This window comes from Pelecanus crispus, chromosome 2 (assembly GCF_030463565.1).
Source record: "Pelecanus crispus isolate bPelCri1 chromosome 2, bPelCri1.pri, whole genome shotgun sequence".
In the NCBI taxonomy this organism is placed as follows: domain Eukaryota; kingdom Metazoa; phylum Chordata; class Aves; order Pelecaniformes; family Pelecanidae; genus Pelecanus; species Pelecanus crispus.
The window spans coordinates 67,015,934-67,032,714 of NC_134644.1; positions in this window are offsets into that span (position 1 = coordinate 67,015,934).

The following is a 16,781-nucleotide window of genomic DNA, read 5'->3' on the forward strand; positions in this document are numbered from 1 at the left end:
GGTCTGTGCGAAGAGTGAGAGGGAGTTTGCGAATGTGTCTTGGGAGTGGTGGGAGGCAAGGCAAGGGGAGATTCTTAGTGTATGTTTGGCTGTGAAAGCACTGGCAAGGGAAGGTCAGAAACAGCACCAGCTCTTAGGCCTTAGAGCTCTGGTGTGGGAGAAATGGCTGTATGTTTTAACTTTGTGAGCTGGTCTGTGCCGAGAGTGAGAGGGAGCTTGCGAATGTGTCTTGGGAGTGGTGCGAGGCAAGGCAAGGGGAGATTCTTAGTGTACGTTTGGCTGTGAAAGCACTGGCAAGGGAAGGTCAGAAACAGCAGGAGCTCTAAGCCCTTAGAGCTCTGGTGTGGGAGAAATGGCTGTATGTTTTAACTTTGTGAGCTGGTCTGTGCCGAGAGTGAGAGGGAGCTTGAGAATGTGTCTTGGGAGTAGTGGGAGGCAAGGCAAGGGGAGATTCTTAGTGTATGTTTGGCTGTGAAAGCACTGGCAAGGGAAGGTCAGAAACAGCAGGAGCTCTAAGCCCTTAGAGCTCTGGTGTGGTAGAAATGGCTGTATGTTTTAACTTTGTGAGCTGGTCTGTGCCGAGAGTGAGAGGGAGCTTGAGAAAGTGTCTTGGGAGTGGTGGGAGGCAAGGCAAGGGGAGATGCCAGGGGGGTGTCTGGCTGTGAGTGCGGTGGGAAGGGCAGTTGAATACAGCACCAGCTCTTAGGCCTTAGAGCTCTGGTGTGGGAGAAATGGCTGCATGTTTGCACTTTGTGAGCTGGTCTGTGCGGAGTGAGAGTGAGCTTGCGAATGTGTATTGAGAGTGCTGGGAGGCAAGGCAAAAGTACATCCGCAGTGTCTGTCTGGGTGTGAAAGTGCTGGCAAGGGAAGGTGAGGACCAGCAAGAGCATTAAGTCCTTAGAAATATCAAGAGGGAAACATGGCTGTATGTTTTAACTTTGTGAGCTGGTCTGTGCCGCGAGTGAGAGTGAGCTTGCGAATGTGTCTTGGGAGTGGTGGGAGGCAAGGCAAGGGGAGATTCTTAGTGTATGTTTGGCTGTGAAAGCACTGGCAAGGGAAGGTCAGAAACAGCAAGAGCTCTAAGCCCTTAGAGCTCTGGTGTGGGAGAAATGGCTGTATGTTTTAACTTTGTGAGCTGGTCTGTGCCGAGAGTGAGAGGGAGCTTGAGAATGTGTCTTGGGAGTGGTGGGAGGCAAGGCAAGGGGAGATTCTTAGTGTATGTTTGGCTGTGAAAGCACTGGCAAGGGAAGGTCAGAAACAGCAGGAGCTCTAAGCCCTTAGAGCTCTAGTGTGGGAGAAATGGCTGTATGTTTTAACTTTGTGAGCTGGTCTGTGCCGAGAGTGAGAGTGAGCTTGCGAATGTGTCTTGGGAGTGGTGGGAGGCAAGGCAAGGGGAGATTCTTAGTGTATGTTTGGCTGTGAAAGCACTGGCAAGGGAAGGTCAGAAACAGCAGGAGCTCTAAGCCCTAAGAGCTCTGGTGTGGTAGAAATGGCTGTATGTTTTAACTTTGTGAGCTGGTCTGTGCCGAGAGTGAGAGTGAGCTTGCGAATGTGTCTTGGGAGTGGTGGGAGGCAAGGCAAGGGGAGATTCTTAGTGTATGTTTGGCTGTGAAAGCACTGGCAAGGGAAGGTCAGAAACAGCACCAGCTCTAAGCCCTTAGAGCTCTGGTGTGGGAGAAATGGCTGGATGTTTTAACTTTGTGAGCTGGTCTGTGCGAAGAGTGAGAGTGAGCTTGAGAATGTGTCTTGGGAGTGGTGGCAGGCAAGGCAAGGGGAGATTCTTAGTGTATGTTTGGCTGTGAAAGCACTGGCAAGGGAAGGTCAGAAACAGCACCAGCTCTTCGGCCTTAGAGCTCTGGTGTGGGAGAAATGGCTGTATGTTTTAACTTTGTGAGCTGGTCTGTGCCGAGAGTGAGAGGGAGCTTGAGAATGTGTCTTGGGAGTGGTGGGAGGCAAGGCAAGGGGAGATTTTTAGTGTCTGTCTGGGTGTGAAAGCACTGGCAAGGGAAGGTCAGAAACAGCAGGAGCTCTAAGCCCTTAGAGGTCTGGTGTGGGAGAAATGGCTGTATGTTTTAACTTTGTGAGCTGGTCTGTGCGAAGAGTGAGAGTGAGCTTGCGAATGTGTATTGAGAGTGCTGGGAGGCAAGGCAAAAGTACATCCGCAGTGTCTGTCTGGGTGTGAAAGTGCTGGCAAGGGAAGGTGAGGACCAGCAAGAGCATTAAGCCCTTAGAAATATTAAGAGGGAAACATGGCTGTATGTTTTAACTTTGTGAGCTGGTCTGTGCCGCGAGTGAGAGTGAGCTTGCGAATGTGTCTTGGGAGTGGTGGGAGGCAAGGCAAGGGGAGATTCTTAGTGTATGTTTGGCTGTGAAAGCACTGGCAAGGGAAGGTCAGAAACAGCAAGAGCTCTTAGGCCTTAGAGATCTGGTGTGGGAGAAATGGCTGTATGTTTTAACTTTGTGATCTGGTCTGTGCCGAGAGTGAGAGTGAGCTTGCGAATGTGTCTTGGGAGTGGTGGGAGGCAAGGCAAGGGGAGATTCTTAGTGTATGTTTGGCTGTGAAAGCACTGGCAAGGGAAGGTCAGAAACAGCACCAGCTCTTCGGCCTTAGAGCTCTGGTGTGGGAGAAATGGCTGTATGTTTTAACTTTGTGAGCTGGTCTGTGCCGAGAGTGAGAGGGAGCTTGAGAATGTGTCTTGGGAGTGGTGGGAGGCAAGGCAAGGGGAGATTTTTATTGTCTGTCTGGGTGTGAAAGCACTGGCAAGGGAAGGTCAGAAACAGCAGGAGCTCTAAGCCCTTAGAGCTCTGGTGTGGGAGAAATGGCTGTATGTTTTAACTTTGTGATCTGGTCTGTGCCGAGAGTGAGAGGGAGCTTGAGAATGTGTCTTGGGAGTGGTGGGAGGCAAGGCAAGGGGAGATGCCAGGGGGGTGTCTGGCTGTGAGTGCGGTGGGAAGGGCAGTTGAATACAGCACCAGCTCTCAGGCCTTAGAGCTCTGGTGTGGGAGAAATGGCTGCATGTTTGCACTTTGTGAGCTGGTCTGTGCGAAGAGTGAGAGTGAGCTTGCGAATGTGTATTGAGAGTGCTGGGAGGCAAGGCAAAAGTACATCCGCAGTGTCTGTCTGGGTGTGAAAGTGCTGGCAAGGGAAGGTGAGGACCAGCAAGAGCATTAAGCCCTTAGAAATATTAAGAGGGAAACATGGCTGTATGTTTTAACTTTGTGAGCTGGTCTGTGCCGCGAGTGAGAGTGAGCTTGCGAATGTGTCTTGGGAGTGGTGGGAGGCAAGGCAAGGGGAGATTCTTAGTGTATGTTTGGCTGTGAAAGCACTGGCAAGGGAAGGTCAGAAACAGCAAGAGCTCTTAGGCCTTAGAGATCTGGTGTGGGAGAAATGGCTGTATGTTTTAACTTTGTGAGCTGGTCTGTGCCGAGAGTGAGAGGGAGCTTGAGAATGTGTCTTGGGAGTGGTGGCAGGCAAGGCAAGGGGAGATTTTTAGTGTCTGTCTGGCTGTGAAAGCACTGGCAAGGGATGGTCAGAAACAGCAGGAGCTCTAAGCCCTTAGAGCTCTGGTGTGGGAGAAATGGCTGTATGTTTTAACTTTGTGAGCTGGTCTGTGCCGAGAGTGAGAGGGAGCTTGCGAATGTGTCTTGGGAGTGGTGGGAGGCAAGGCAAGGGGAGATGCCAGGGGGGTGTCTGGCTGTGAGTGCGGTTGGAAGGGCAGTTGAATACAGCACCAGCTCTTAGGCCTTAGAGCTCTGGTGTGGGAGAAATGGCTGCATGTTTGCACTTTGTGAGCTGGTCTGTGCGAAGAGTGAGAGTGAGCTTGTGAATGTGTAGTGAGAGTGCTGGGAGGCAAGGCAAAAGTACATCCGCAGTGTCTGTCTGGGTGTGAAAGTGCTGGCAAGGGAAGGTGAGGACCAGCAAGAGCATTAAGCCCTTAGAAATATTAAGAGGGAAACATGGCTGTATGTTTTAACTTTGTGAGCTGGTCTGTGCCGCGAGTGAGAGTGAGCTTGCGAATGTGTCTTGGGAGTGGTGGGAGGCAAGGCAAGGGGAGATTCTTAGTGTATGTTTGGCTGTGAAAGCACTGGCAAGGGAAGGTCAGAAACAGCAGGAGCTCTAAGCCCTAAGAGCTCTGGTGTGGGAGAAATGGCTGTATGTTTTAACTTTGTGAGCTGGTCTGTGCCGAGAGTGAGAGTGAGCTTGCGAATGTGTCTTGGGAGTGGTGGGAGGCAAGGCAAGGGGAGATACCAGGGGGGTGTCTGGCTGTGAGTGCGGTGGGAAGGGCAGTTGAATACAGCACCAGCTCTTAGGCCTTAGAGCTCTGGTGTGGGAGAAATGGCTGCATGTTTGCACTTTGTGAGCTGGTCTGTGCGGAGTGAGAGTGAGCTTGTGAATGTGTAGTGAGAGTGCTGGGAGGCAAGGCAAAAGTACATCCGCAGTGTCTGTCTGGGTGTGAAAGTGCTGGCAAGGGAAGGTGAGGACCAGCAAGAGCATTAAGCCCTTAGAAATATTAAGAGGGAAACATGGCTGTATGTTTTAACTTTGTGAGCTGGTCTGTGCCGCGAGTGAGAGTGAGCTTGCGAATGTGTCTTGGGAGTGGTGGGAGGCAAGGCAAGGGGAGATTCTTAGTGTATGTTTGGCTGTGAAAGCACTGGCAAGGGAAGGTCAGAAACAGCAAGAGCTCTTAGGCCTTAGAGCTCTGGTGTGGGAGAAATGGCTGTATGTTTTAACTTTGTGAGCTGGTCTGTGCCGAGAGTGAGAGGGAGCTTGAGAATGTGTCTTGGGAGTGGTGGGAGGCAAGGCAAGGGGAGATTCTTAGTGTATGTTTGGCTGTGAAAGCACTGGCAAGGGAAGGTCAGAAACAGCAGGAGCTCTAAGCCCTTAGAGCTCTGGTGTGGGAGAAATGGCTGTATGTTTTAACTTTGTGAGCTGGTCTGTGCCGAGAGTGAGAGTGAGCTTGCGAATGTGTCTTGGGAGTGGTGGGAGGCAAGGCAAGGGGAGATTCTTAGTGTATGTTTGGCTGTGAAAGCACTGGCAAGGGAAGGTCAGAAACAGCAGGAGCTCTAAGCCCTAAGAGCTCTGGTGTGGTAGAAATGGCTGTATGTTTTAACTTTGTGAGCTGGTCTGTGCCGAGAGTGAGAGTGAGCTTGCGAATGTGTCTTGGGAGTGGTGCGAGGCAAGGCAAGGGGAGATTCTTAGTGTATGTTTGGCTGTGAAAGCACTGGCAAGGGAAGGTCAGAAACAGCACCAGCTCTAAGCCCTTAGAGCTCTGGTGTGGGAGAAATGGCTGGATGTTTTAACTTTGTGAGCTGGTCTGTGCGAAGAGTGAGAGTGAGCTTGAGAATGTGTCTTGGGAGTGGTGGCAGGCAAGGCAAGGGGAGATTCTTAGTGTATGTTTGGCTGTGAAAGCACTGGCAAGGGAAGGTCAGAAACAGCACCAGCTCTTCGGCCTTAGAGCTCTGGTGTGGGAGAAATGGCTGTATGTTTTAACTTTGTGAGCTGGTCTGTGCCGAGAGTGAGAGGGAGCTTGAGAATGTGTCTTGGGAGTGGTGGCAGGCAAGGCAAGGGGAGATTTTTAGTGTCTGTCTGGGTGTGAAAGCACTGGCAAGGGAAGGTCAGAAACAGCAGGAGCTCTAAGCCCTTAGAGGTCTGGTGTGGGAGAAATGGCTGTATGTTTTAACTTTGTGAGCTGGTCTGTGCGAAGAGTGAGAGTGAGCTTGCGAATGTGTATTGAGAGTGCTGGGAGGCAAGGCAAAAGTACATCCGCAGTGTCTGTCTGGGTGTGAAAGTGCTGGCAAGGGAAGGTGAGGACCAGCAAGAGCATTAAGTCCTTAGAAATATCAAGAGGGAAACATGGCTGTATGTTTTAACTTTGTGAGCTGGTCTGTGCCGAGAGTGAGAGTGAGCTTGCGAATGTGTCTTGGGAGTGGTGGGAGGCAAGGCAAGGGGAGATTCTTAGTGTATGTTTGGCTGTGAAAGCACTGGCAAGGGAAGGTCAGAAACAGCAGGAGCTCTAAGCCCTTAGAGTTCTGGTGTGGGAGAAATGGCTGTATGTTTTAACTTTGTGAGCTGGTCTGTGCCGAGAGTGAGAGGGAGCTTGAGAATGTGTCTTGGGAGTGGTGGGAGGCAAGGCAAGGGGAGATTCTTAGTGTATGTTTGGCTGTGAAAGCACTGGCAAGGGAAGGTCAGAAACAGCACCAGCTCTTCGGCCTTAGAGCTCTGGTGTGGGAGAAATGGCTGTATGTTTTAACTTTGTGAGCTGGTCTGTGCCGAGAGTGAGAGGGAGCTTGAGAATGTGTCTTGGGAGTGGTGGGAGGCAAGGCAAGGGGAGATTCTTAGTGTATGTTTGGCTGTGAAAGCACTGGCAAGGGAAGGTCAGAAACAGCAGGAGCTCTAAGCCCTTAGAGCTCTAGTGTGGGAGAAATGGCTGTATGTTTTAACTTTGTGAGCTGGTCTGTGCCGAGAGTGAGAGTGAGCTTGCGAATGTGTCTTGGGAGTGGTGGGAGGCAAGGCAAGGGGAGATTCTTAGTGTATGTTTGGCTGTGAAAGCACTGGCAAGGGAAGGTCAGAAACAGCAGGAGCTCTAAGCCCTAAGAGCTCTGGTGTGGTAGAAATGGCTGTATGTTTTAACTTTGTGAGCTGGTCTGTGCCGAGAGTGAGAGTGAGCTTGCGAATGTGTCTTGGGAGTGGTGGGAGGCAAGGCAAGGGGAGATTCTTAGTGTATGTTTGGCTGTGAAAGCACTGGCAAGGGAAGGTCAGAAACAGCACCAGCTCTAAGCCCTTCGAGCTCTGGTGTGGGAGAAATGGCTGGATGTTTTAACTTTGTGAGCTGGTCTGTGCGAAGAGTGAGAGTGAGCTTGAGAATGTGTCTTGGGAGTGGTGGCAGGCAAGGCAAGGGGAGATTCTTAGTGTATGTTTGGCTGTGAAAGCACTGGCAAGGGAAGGTCAGAAACAGCACCAGCTCTTCGGCCTTAGAGCTCTGGTGTGGGAGAAATGGCTGTATGTTTTAACTTTGTGAGCTGGTCTGTGCCGAGAGTGAGAGGGAGCTTGAGAATGTGTCTTGGGAGTGGTGGGAGGCAAGGCAAGGGGAGATTTTTAGTGTCTGTCTGGGTGTGAAAGCACTGGCAAGGGAAGGTCAGAAACAGCAGGAGCTCTAAGCCCTTAGAGGTCTGGTGTGGGAGAAATGGCTGTATGTTTTAACTTTGTGAGCTGGTCTGTGCGAAGAGTGAGAGTGAGCTTGCGAATGTGTATTGAGAGTGCTGGGAGGCAAGGCAAAAGTACATCCGCAGTGTCTGTCTGGGTGTGAAAGTGCTGGCAAGGGAAGGTGAGGACCAGCAAGAGCATTAAGCCCTTAGAAATATTAAGAGGGAAACATGGCTGTATGTTTTAACTTTGTGAGCTGGTCTGTGCCGCGAGTGAGAGTGAGCTTGCGAATGTGTCTTGGGAGTGGTGGGAGGCAAGGCAAGGGGAGATTCTTAGTGTATGTTTGGCTGTGAAAGCACTGGCAAGGGAAGGTCAGAAACAGCAAGAGCTCTTAGGCCTTAGAGATATGGTGTGGGAGAAATGGCTGTATGTTTTAACTTTGTGATCTGGTCTGTGCCGAGAGTGAGAGTGAGCTTGCGAATGTGTCTTGGGAGTGGTGGGAGGCAAGGCAAGGGGAGATTCTTAGTGTATGTTTGGCTGTGAAAGCACTGGCAAGGGAAGGTCAGAAACAGCAAGAGCTCTTAGGCCTTAGAGATCTGGTGTGGGAGAAATGGCTGTATGTTTTAACTTTGTGAGCTGGTCTGTGCCGAGAGTGAGAGGGAGCTTGAGAATGTGTCTTGGGAGTGGTGGGAGGCAAGGCAAGGGGAGATTTTTATTGTCTGTCTGGGTGTGAAAGCACTGGCAAGGGAAGGTCAGAAACAGCAGGAGCTCTAAGCCCTTAGAGCTCTGGTGTGGGAGAAATGGCTGTATGTTTTAACTTTGTGATCTGGTCTGTGCCGAGAGTGAGAGGGAGCTTGAGAATGTGTCTTGGGAGTGGTGGGAGGCAAGGCAAGGGGAGATGCCAGGGGGGTGTCTGGCTGTGAGTGCGGTGGGAAGGGCAGTTGAATACAGCACCAGCTCTCAGGCCTTAGAGCTCTGGTGTGGGAGAAATGGCTGCATGTTTGCACTTTGTGAGCTGGTCTGTGCGAAGAGTGAGAGTGAGCTTGCGAATGTGTATTGAGAGTGCTGGGAGGCACGGCAAAAGTACATCCGCAGTGTCTGTCTGGGTGTGAAAGTGCTGGCAAGGGAAGGTGAGGACCAGCAAGAGCATTAAGCCCTTAGAAATATTAAGAGGGAAACATGGCTGTATGTTTTAACTTTGTGAGCTGGTCTGTGCCGCGAGTGAGAGTGAGCTTGCGAATGTGTCTTGGGAGTGGTGGGAGGCAAGGCAAGGGGAGATTCTTAGTGTATGTTTGGCTGTGAAAGCACTGGCAAGGGAAGGTCAGAAACAACAAGAGCTCTTAGGCCTTAGAGATCTGGTGTGGGAGAAATGGCTGTATGTTTTAACTTTGTGAGCTGGTCTGTGCCGAGAGTGAGAGGGAGCTTGAGAATGTGTCTTGGGAGTGGTGGCAGGCAAGGCAAGGGGAGATTTTTAGTGTCTGTCTGGCTGTGAAAGCACTGGCAAGGGATGGTCAGAAACAGCAGGAGCTCTAAGCCCTTAGAGCTCTGGTGTGGGAGAAATGGCTGTATGTTTTAACTTTGTGAGCTGGTCTGTGCCGAGAGTGAGAGGGAGCTTGCGAATGTGTCTTGGGAGTGGTGGGAGGCAAGGCAAGGGGAGATGCCAGGGGGGTGTCTGGCTGTGAGTGCGGTTGGAAGGGCAGTTGAATACAGCACCAGCTCTTAGGCCTTAGAGCTCTGGTGTGGGAGAAATGGCTGCATGTTTGCACTTTGTGAGCTGGTCTGTGCGAAGAGTGAGAGTGAGCTTGCGAATGTGTAGTGAGAGTGCTGGGAGGCAAGGCAAAAGTACATCCGCAGTGTCTGTCTGGGTGTGAAAGTGCTGGCAAGGGAAGGTGAGGACCAGCAAGAGCATTAAGCCCTTAGAAATATTAAGAGGGAAACATGGCTGTATGTTTTAACTTTGTGAGCTGGTCTGTGCCGCGAGTGAGAGTGAGCTTGCGAATGTGTCTTGGGAGTGGTGGGAGGCAAGGCAAGGGGAGATTCTTAGTGTATGTTTGGCTGTGAAAGCACTGGCAAGGGAAGGTCAGAAACAGCAGGAGCTCTAAGCCCTAAGAGCTCTGGTGTGGGAGAAATGGCTGTATGTTTTAACTTTGTGAGCTGGTCTGTGCCGAGAGTGAGAGTGAGCTTGCGAATGTGTCTTGGGAGTGGTGGGAGGCAAGGCAAGGGGAGATACCAGGGGGGTGTCTGGCTGTGAGTGCGGTGGGAAGGGCAGTTGAATACAGCACCAGCTCTTAGGCCTTAGAGCTCTGGTGTGGGAGAAATGGCTGCATGTTTGCACTTTGTGAGCTGGTCTGTGCGGAGTGAGAGTGAGCTTGTGAATGTGTAGTGAGAGTGCTGGGAGGCAAGGCAAAAGTACATCCGCAGTGTCTGTCTGGGTGTGAAAGTGCTGGCAAGGGAAGGTGAGGACCAGCAAGAGCATTAAGCCCTTAGAAATATTAAGAGGGAAACATGGCTGTATGTTTTAACTTTGTGAGCTGGTCTGTGCCGCGAGTGAGAGTGAGCTTGCGAATGTGTCTTGGGAGTGGTGGGAGGCAAGGCAAGGGGAGATTCTTAGTGTATGTTTGGCTGTGAAAGCACTGGCAAGGGAAGGTCAGAAACAGCAAGAGCTCTTAGGCCTTAGAGCTCTGGTGTGGGAGAAATGGCTGTATGTTTTAACTTTGTGAGCTGGTCTGTGCCGAGAGTGAGAGGGAGCTTGAGAATGTGTCTTGGGAGTGGTGGGAGGCAAGGCAAGGGGAGATTCTTAGTGTATGTTTGGCTGTGAAAGCACTGGCAAGGGAAGGTCAGAAACAGCAGGAGCTCTAAGCCCTTAGAGCTCTGGTGTGGGAGAAATGGCTGTATGTTTTAACTTTGTGAGCTGGTCTGTGCCGAGAGTGAGAGTGAGCTTGCGAATGTGTCTTGGGAGTGGTGGGAGGCAAGGCAAGGGGAGATTCTTAGTGTATGTTTGGCTGTGAAAGCACTGGCAAGGGAAGGTCAGAAACAGCAGGAGCTCTAAGCCCTAAGAGCTCTGGTGTGGTAGAAATGGCTGTATGTTTTAACTTTGTGAGCTGGTCTGTGCCGCGAGTGAGAGTGAGCTTGCGAATGTGTCTTGGGAGTGGTGCGAGGCAAGGCAAGGGGAGATTCTTAGTGTATGTTTGGCTGTGAAAGCACTGGCAAGGGAAGGTCAGAAACAGCACCAGCTCTAAGCCCTTAGAGCTCTGGTGTGGGAGAAATGGCTGGATGTTTTAACTTTGTGAGCTGGTCTGTGCGAAGAGTGAGAGTGAGCTTGAGAATGTGTCTTGGGAGTGGTGGCAGGCAAGGCAAGGGGAGATTCTTAGTGTATGTTTGGCTGTGAAAGCACTGGCAAGGGAAGGTCAGAAACAGCACCAGCTCTTCGGCCTTAGAGCTCTGGTGTGGGAGAAATGGCTGTATGTTTTAACTTTGTGAGCTGGTCTGTGCCGAGAGTGAGAGGGAGCTTGAGAATGTGTCTTGGGAGTGGTGGCAGGCAAGGCAAGGGGAGATTTTTAGTGTCTGTCTGGGTGTGAAAGCACTGGCAAGGGAAGGTCAGAAACAGCAGGAGCTCTAAGCCCTTAGAGGTCTGGTGTGGGAGAAATGGCTGTATGTTTTAACTTTGTGAGCTGGTCTGTGCGAAGAGTGAGAGTGAGCTTGCGAATGTGTATTGAGAGTGCTGGGAGGCAAGGCAAAAGTACATCCGCAGTGTCTGTCTGGGTGTGAAAGTGCTGGCAAGGGAAGGTGAGGACCAGCAAGAGCATTAAGTCCTTAGAAATATCAAGAGGGAAACATGGCTGTATGTTTTAACTTTGTGAGCTGGTCTGTGCCGAGAGTGAGAGTGAGCTTGCGAATGTGTCTTGGGAGTGGTGGGAGGCAAGGCAAGGGGAGATTCTTAGTGTATGTTTGGCTGTGAAAGCACTGGCAAGGGAAGGTCAGAAACAGCAGGAGCTCTAAGCCCTTAGAGTTCTGGTGTGGGAGAAATGGCTCTATGTTTTAACTTTGTGAGCTGGTCTGTGCCGAGAGTGAGAGGGAGCTTGAGAATGTGTCTTGGGAGTGGTGGGAGGCAAGGCAAGGGGAGATTCTTAGTGTATGTTTGGCTGTGAAAGCACTGGCAAGGGAAGGTCAGAAACAGCACCAGCTCTTCGGCCTTAGAGCTCTGGTGTGGGAGAAATGGCTGTATGTTTTAACTTTGTGAGCTGGTCTGTGCCGAGAGTGAGAGGGAGCTTGAGAATGTGTCTTGGGAGTGGTGGGAGGCAAGGCAAGGGGAGATTTTTAGTGTCTGTCTGGGTGTGAAAGCACTGGCAAGGGAAGGTCAGAAACAGCAGGAGCTCTAAGCCCTTAGAGCTCTGGTGTGGGAGAAATGGCTGTATGTTTTAACTTTGTGAGCTGGTCTGTGCCGAGAGTGAGAGTGAGCTTGCGAATGTGTCTTGGGAGTGGTGGGAGGCAAGGCAAGGGGAGATGCCAGGGGGGTGTCTGGCTGTGAGTGCGGTGGGAAGGGCAGTTGAATACAGCACCAGCTCTTAGGCCTTAGAGCTCTGGTGTGGGAGAAATGGCTGCATGTTTGCACTTTGTGAGCTGGTCTGTGCGGAGTGAGAGTGAGCTTGCGAATGTGTAGTGAGAGTGCTGGGAGGCAAGGCAAAAGTACATCCGCAGTGTCTGTCTGGGTGTGAAAGTGCTGGCAAGGGAAGGTGAGGACCAGCAAGAGCATTAAGTCCTTAGAAATATCAAGAGGGAAACATGGCTGTATGTTTTAACTTTGTGAGCTGGTCTGTGCCGCGAGTGAGAGTGAGCTTGCGAATGTGTCTTGGGAGTGGTGGGAGGCAAGGCAAGGGGAGATTCTTAGTGTATGTTTGGCTGTGAAAGCACTGGCAAGGGAAGGTCAGAAACAGCAAGAGCTCTAAGCCCTTAGAGCTCTGGTGTGGGAGAAATGGCTGTATGTTTTAACTTTGTGAGCTGGTCTGTGCCGAGAGTGAGAGGGAGCTTGAGAATGTGTCTTGGGAGTGGTGGGAGGCAAGGCAAGGGGAGATTCTTAGTGTATGTTTGGCTGTGAAAGCACTGGCAAGGGAAGGTCAGAAACAGCAGGAGCTCTAAGCCCTTAGAGCTCTGGTGTGGGAGAAATGGCTGTATGTTTTAACTTTGTGAGCTGGTCTGTGCCGAGAGTGAGAGGGAGCTTGCGAATGTGTCTTGGGAGTGGTGGGAGGCAAGGCAAGGGGAGATTCTTAGTGTATGTTTGGCTGTGAAAGCACTGGCAAGGGAAGGTCAGAAACAGCACCAGCTCTAAGCCCTTAGAGCTCTGGTGTGGGAGAAATGGCTGTATGTTTTAACTTTGTGAGCTGGTCTGTGCCGAGAGTGAGAGGGAGCTTGAGAATGTGTCTTGGGAGTGGTGGGAGGCAAGGCAAGGGGAGATGCCAGGGGGGTGTCTGGCTGTGAGTGCGGTGGGAAGGGCAGTTGAATACAGCACCAGCTCTTAGGCCTTAGAGCTCTGGTGTGGGAGAAATGGCTGCATGTTTGCACTTTGTGAGCTGGTCTGTGCGAAGAGTGAGAGTGAGCTTTCGAATGTGTATTGAGAGTGCTGGGAGGCAAGGCAAAAGTACATCCGCAGTGTCTGTCTGGGTGTGAAAGTGCTGGCAAGGGAAGGTGAGGACCAGCAAGAGCATTAAGCCCTTAGAAATATTAAGAGGGAAACATGGCTGTATGTTTTAACTTTGTGAGCTGGTCTGTGCCGCGAGTGAGAGTGAGCTTGCGAATGTGTCTTGGGAGTGGTGGGAGGCAAGGCAAGGGGAGATTCTTAGTGTATGTTTGGCTGTGAAAGCACTGGCAAGGGAAGGTCAGAAACAGCAAGAGCTCTTAGGCCTTAGAGATCTGGTGTGGGAGAAATGGCTGTATGTTTTAACTTTGTGAGCTGGTCTGTGCCGAGAGTGAGAGGGAGCTTGAGAATGTGTCTTGGGAGTGGTGGCAGGCAAGGCAAGGGGAGATTTTTAGTGTCTGTCTGGCTGTGAAAGCACTGGCAAGGGATGGTCAGAAACAGCAGGAGCTCTAAGCCCTTAGAGCTCTGGTGTGGGAGAAATGGCTGTATGTTTTAACTTTGTGAGCTGGTCTGTGCCGAGAGTGAGAGGGAGCTTGCGAATGTGTCTTGGGAGTGGTGGGAGGCAAGGCAAGGGGAGATGCCAGGGGGGTGTCTGGCTGTGAGTGCGGTTGGAAGGGCAGTTGAATACAGCACCAGCTCTTAGGCCTTAGAGCTCTGGTGTGGGAGAAATGGCTGCATGTTTGCACTTTGTGAGCTGGTCTGTGCGAAGAGTGAGAGTGAGCTTGTGAATGTGTAGTGAGAGTGCTGGGAGGCAAGGCAAAAGTACATCCGCAGTGTCTGTCTGGGTGTGAAAGTGCTGGCAAGGGAAGGTGAGGACCAGCAAGAGCATTAAGCCCTTAGAAATATTAAGAGGGAAACATGGCTGTATGTTTTAACTTTGTGAGCTGGTCTGTGCCGCGAGTGAGAGTGAGCTTGCGAATGTGTCTTGGGAGTGGTGGGAGGCAAGGCAAGGGGAGATTCTTAGTGTATGTTTGGCTGTGAAAGCACTGGCAAGGGAAGGTCAGAAACAGCAGGAGCTCTAAGCCCTAAGAGCTCTGGTGTGGGAGAAATGGCTGTATGTTTTAACTTTGTGAGCTGGTCTGTGCCGAGAGTGAGAGTGAGCTTGCGAATGTGTCTTGGGAGTGGTGGGAGGCAAGGCAAGGGGAGATGCCAGGGGGGTGTCTGGCTGTGAGTGCGGTGGGAAGGGCAGTTGAATACAGCACCAGCTCTTAGGCCTTAGAGCTCTGGTGTGGGAGAAATGGCTGCATGTTTGCACTTTGTGAGCTGGTCTGTGCGGAGTGAGAGTGAGCTTGTGAATGTGTAGTGAGAGTGCTGGGAGGCAAGGCAAAAGTACATCCGCAGTGTCTGTCTGGGTGTGAAAGTGCTGGCAAGGGAAGGTGAGGACCAGCAAGAGCATTAAGCCCTTAGAAATATTAAGAGGGAAACATGGCTGTATGTTTTAACTTTGTGAGCTGGTCTGTGCCGCGAGTGAGAGTGAGCTTGCGAATGTGTCTTGGGAGTGGTGGGAGGCAAGGCAAGGGGAGATTCTTAGTGTATGTTTGGCTGTGAAAGCACTGGCAAGGGAAGGTCAGAAACAGCAAGAGCTCTTAGGCCTTAGAGCTCTGGTGTGGGAGAAATGGCTGTATGTTTTAACTTTGTGAGCTGGTCTGTGCCGAGAGTGAGAGGGAGCTTGAGAATGTGTCTTGGGAGTGGTGGGAGGCAAGGCAAGGGGAGATTCTTAGTGTATGTTTGGCTGTGAAAGCACTGGCAAGGGAAGGTCAGAAACAGCAGGAGCTCTAAGCCCTTAGAGCTCTGGTGTGGGAGAAATGGCTGTATGTTTTAACTTTGTGAGCTGGTCTGTGCCGAGAGTGAGAGTGAGCTTGCGAATGTGTCTTGGGAGTGGTGGGAGGCAAGGCAAGGGGAGATTCTTAGTGTATGTTTGGCTGTGAAAGCACTGGCAAGGGAAGGTCAGAAACAGCAGGAGCTCTAAGCCCTAAGAGCTCTGGTGTGGGAGAAATGGCTGTATGTTTTAACTTTGTGAGCTGGTCTGTGCCGAGAGTGAGAGTGAGCTTGCGAATGTGTCTTGGGAGTGGTGGGAGGCAAGGCAAGGGGAGATTCTTAGTGTATGTTTGGCTGTGAAAGCACTGGCAAGGGAAGGTCAGAAACAGCACCAGCTCTAAGCCCTTAGAGCTCTGGTGTGGGAGAAATGGCTGGATGTTTTAACTTTGTGAGCTGGTCTGTGCGAAGAGTGAGAGTGAGCTTGAGAATGTGTCTTGGGAGTGGTGGCAGGCAAGGCAAGGGGAGATTCTTAGTGTATGTTTGGCTGTGAAAGCACTGGCAAGGGAAGGTCAGAAACAGCACCAGCTCTTCGGCCTTAGAGCTCTGGTGTGGGAGAAATGGCTGTATGTTTTAACTTTGTGAGCTGGTCTGTGCCGAGAGTGAGAGGGAGCTTGAGAATGTGTCTTGGGAGTGGTGGCAGGCAAGGCAAGGGGAGATTTTTAGTGTCTGTCTGGGTGTGAAAGCACTGGCAAGGGAAGGTCAGAAACAGCAGGAGCTCTAAGCCCTTAGAGGTCTGGTGTGGGAGAAATGGCTGTATGTTTTAACTTTGTGAGCTGGTCTGTGCGAAGAGTGAGAGTGAGCTTGCGAATGTGTATTGAGAGTGCTGGGAGGCAAGGCAAAAGTACATCCGCAGTGTCTGTCTGGGTGTGAAAGTGCTGGCAAGGGAAGGTGAGGACCAGCAAGAGCATTAAGTCCTTAGAAATATCAAGAGGGAAACATGGCTGTATGTTTTAACTTTGTGAGCTGGTCTGTGCCGAGAGTGAGAGTGAGCTTGCGAATGTGTCTTGGGAGTGGTGGGAGGCAAGGCAAGGGGAGATTCTTAGTGTATGTTTGGCTGTGAAAGCACTGGCAAGGGAAGGTCAGAAACAGCAGGAGCTCTAAGCCCTTAGAGTTCTGGTGTGGGAGAAATGGCTGTATGTTTTAACTTTGTGAGCTGGTCTGTGCCGAGAGTGAGAGGGAGCTTGAGAATGTGTCTTGGGAGTGGTGGGAGGCAAGGCAAGGGGAGATTCTTAGTGTATGTTTGGCTGTGAAAGCACTGGCAAGGGAAGGTCAGAAACAGCACCAGCTCTTCGGCCTTAGAGCTCTGGTGTGGGAGAAATGGCTGTATGTTTTAACTTTGTGAGCTGGTCTGTGCCGAGAGTGAGAGGGAGCTTGAGAATGTGTCTTGGGAGTGGTGGGAGGCAAGGCAAGGGGAGATTCTTAGTGTATGTTTGGCTGTGAAAGCACTGGCAAGGGAAGGTCAGAAACAGCAGGAGCTCTAAGCCCTTAGAGCTCTAGTGTGGGAGAAATGGCTGTATGTTTTAACTTTGTGAGCTGGTCTGTGCCGAGAGTGAGAGTGAGCTTGCGAATGTGTCTTGGGAGTGGTGGGAGGCAAGGCAAGGGGAGATTTTTATTGTCTGTCTGGGTGTGAAAGCACTGGCAAGGGAAGGTCAGAAACAGCAGGAGCTCTAAGCCCTTAGAGCTCTGGTGTGGGAGAAATGGCTGTATGTTTTAACTTTGTGATCTGGTCTGTGCCGAGAGTGAGAGGGAGCTTGAGAATGTGTCTTGGGAGTGGTGGGAGGCAAGGCAAGGGGAGATGCCAGGGGGGTGTCTGGCTGTGAGTGCGGTGGGAAGGGCAGTTGAATACAGCACCAGCTCTCAGGCCTTAGAGCTCTGGTGTGGGAGAAATGGCTGCATGTTTGCACTTTGTGAGCTGGTCTGTGCGAAGAGTGAGAGTGAGCTTGCGAATGTGTATTGAGAGTGCTGGGAGGCACGGCAAAAGTACATCCGCAGTGTCTGTCTGGGTGTGAAAGTGCTGGCAAGGGAAGGTGAGGACCAGCAAGAGCATTAAGCCCTTAGAAATATTAAGAGGGAAACATGGCTGTATGTTTTAACTTTGTGAGCTGGTCTGTGCCGCGAGTGAGAGTGAGCTTGCGAATGTGTCTTGGGAGTGGTGGGAGGCAAGGCAAGGGGAGATTCTTAGTGTAT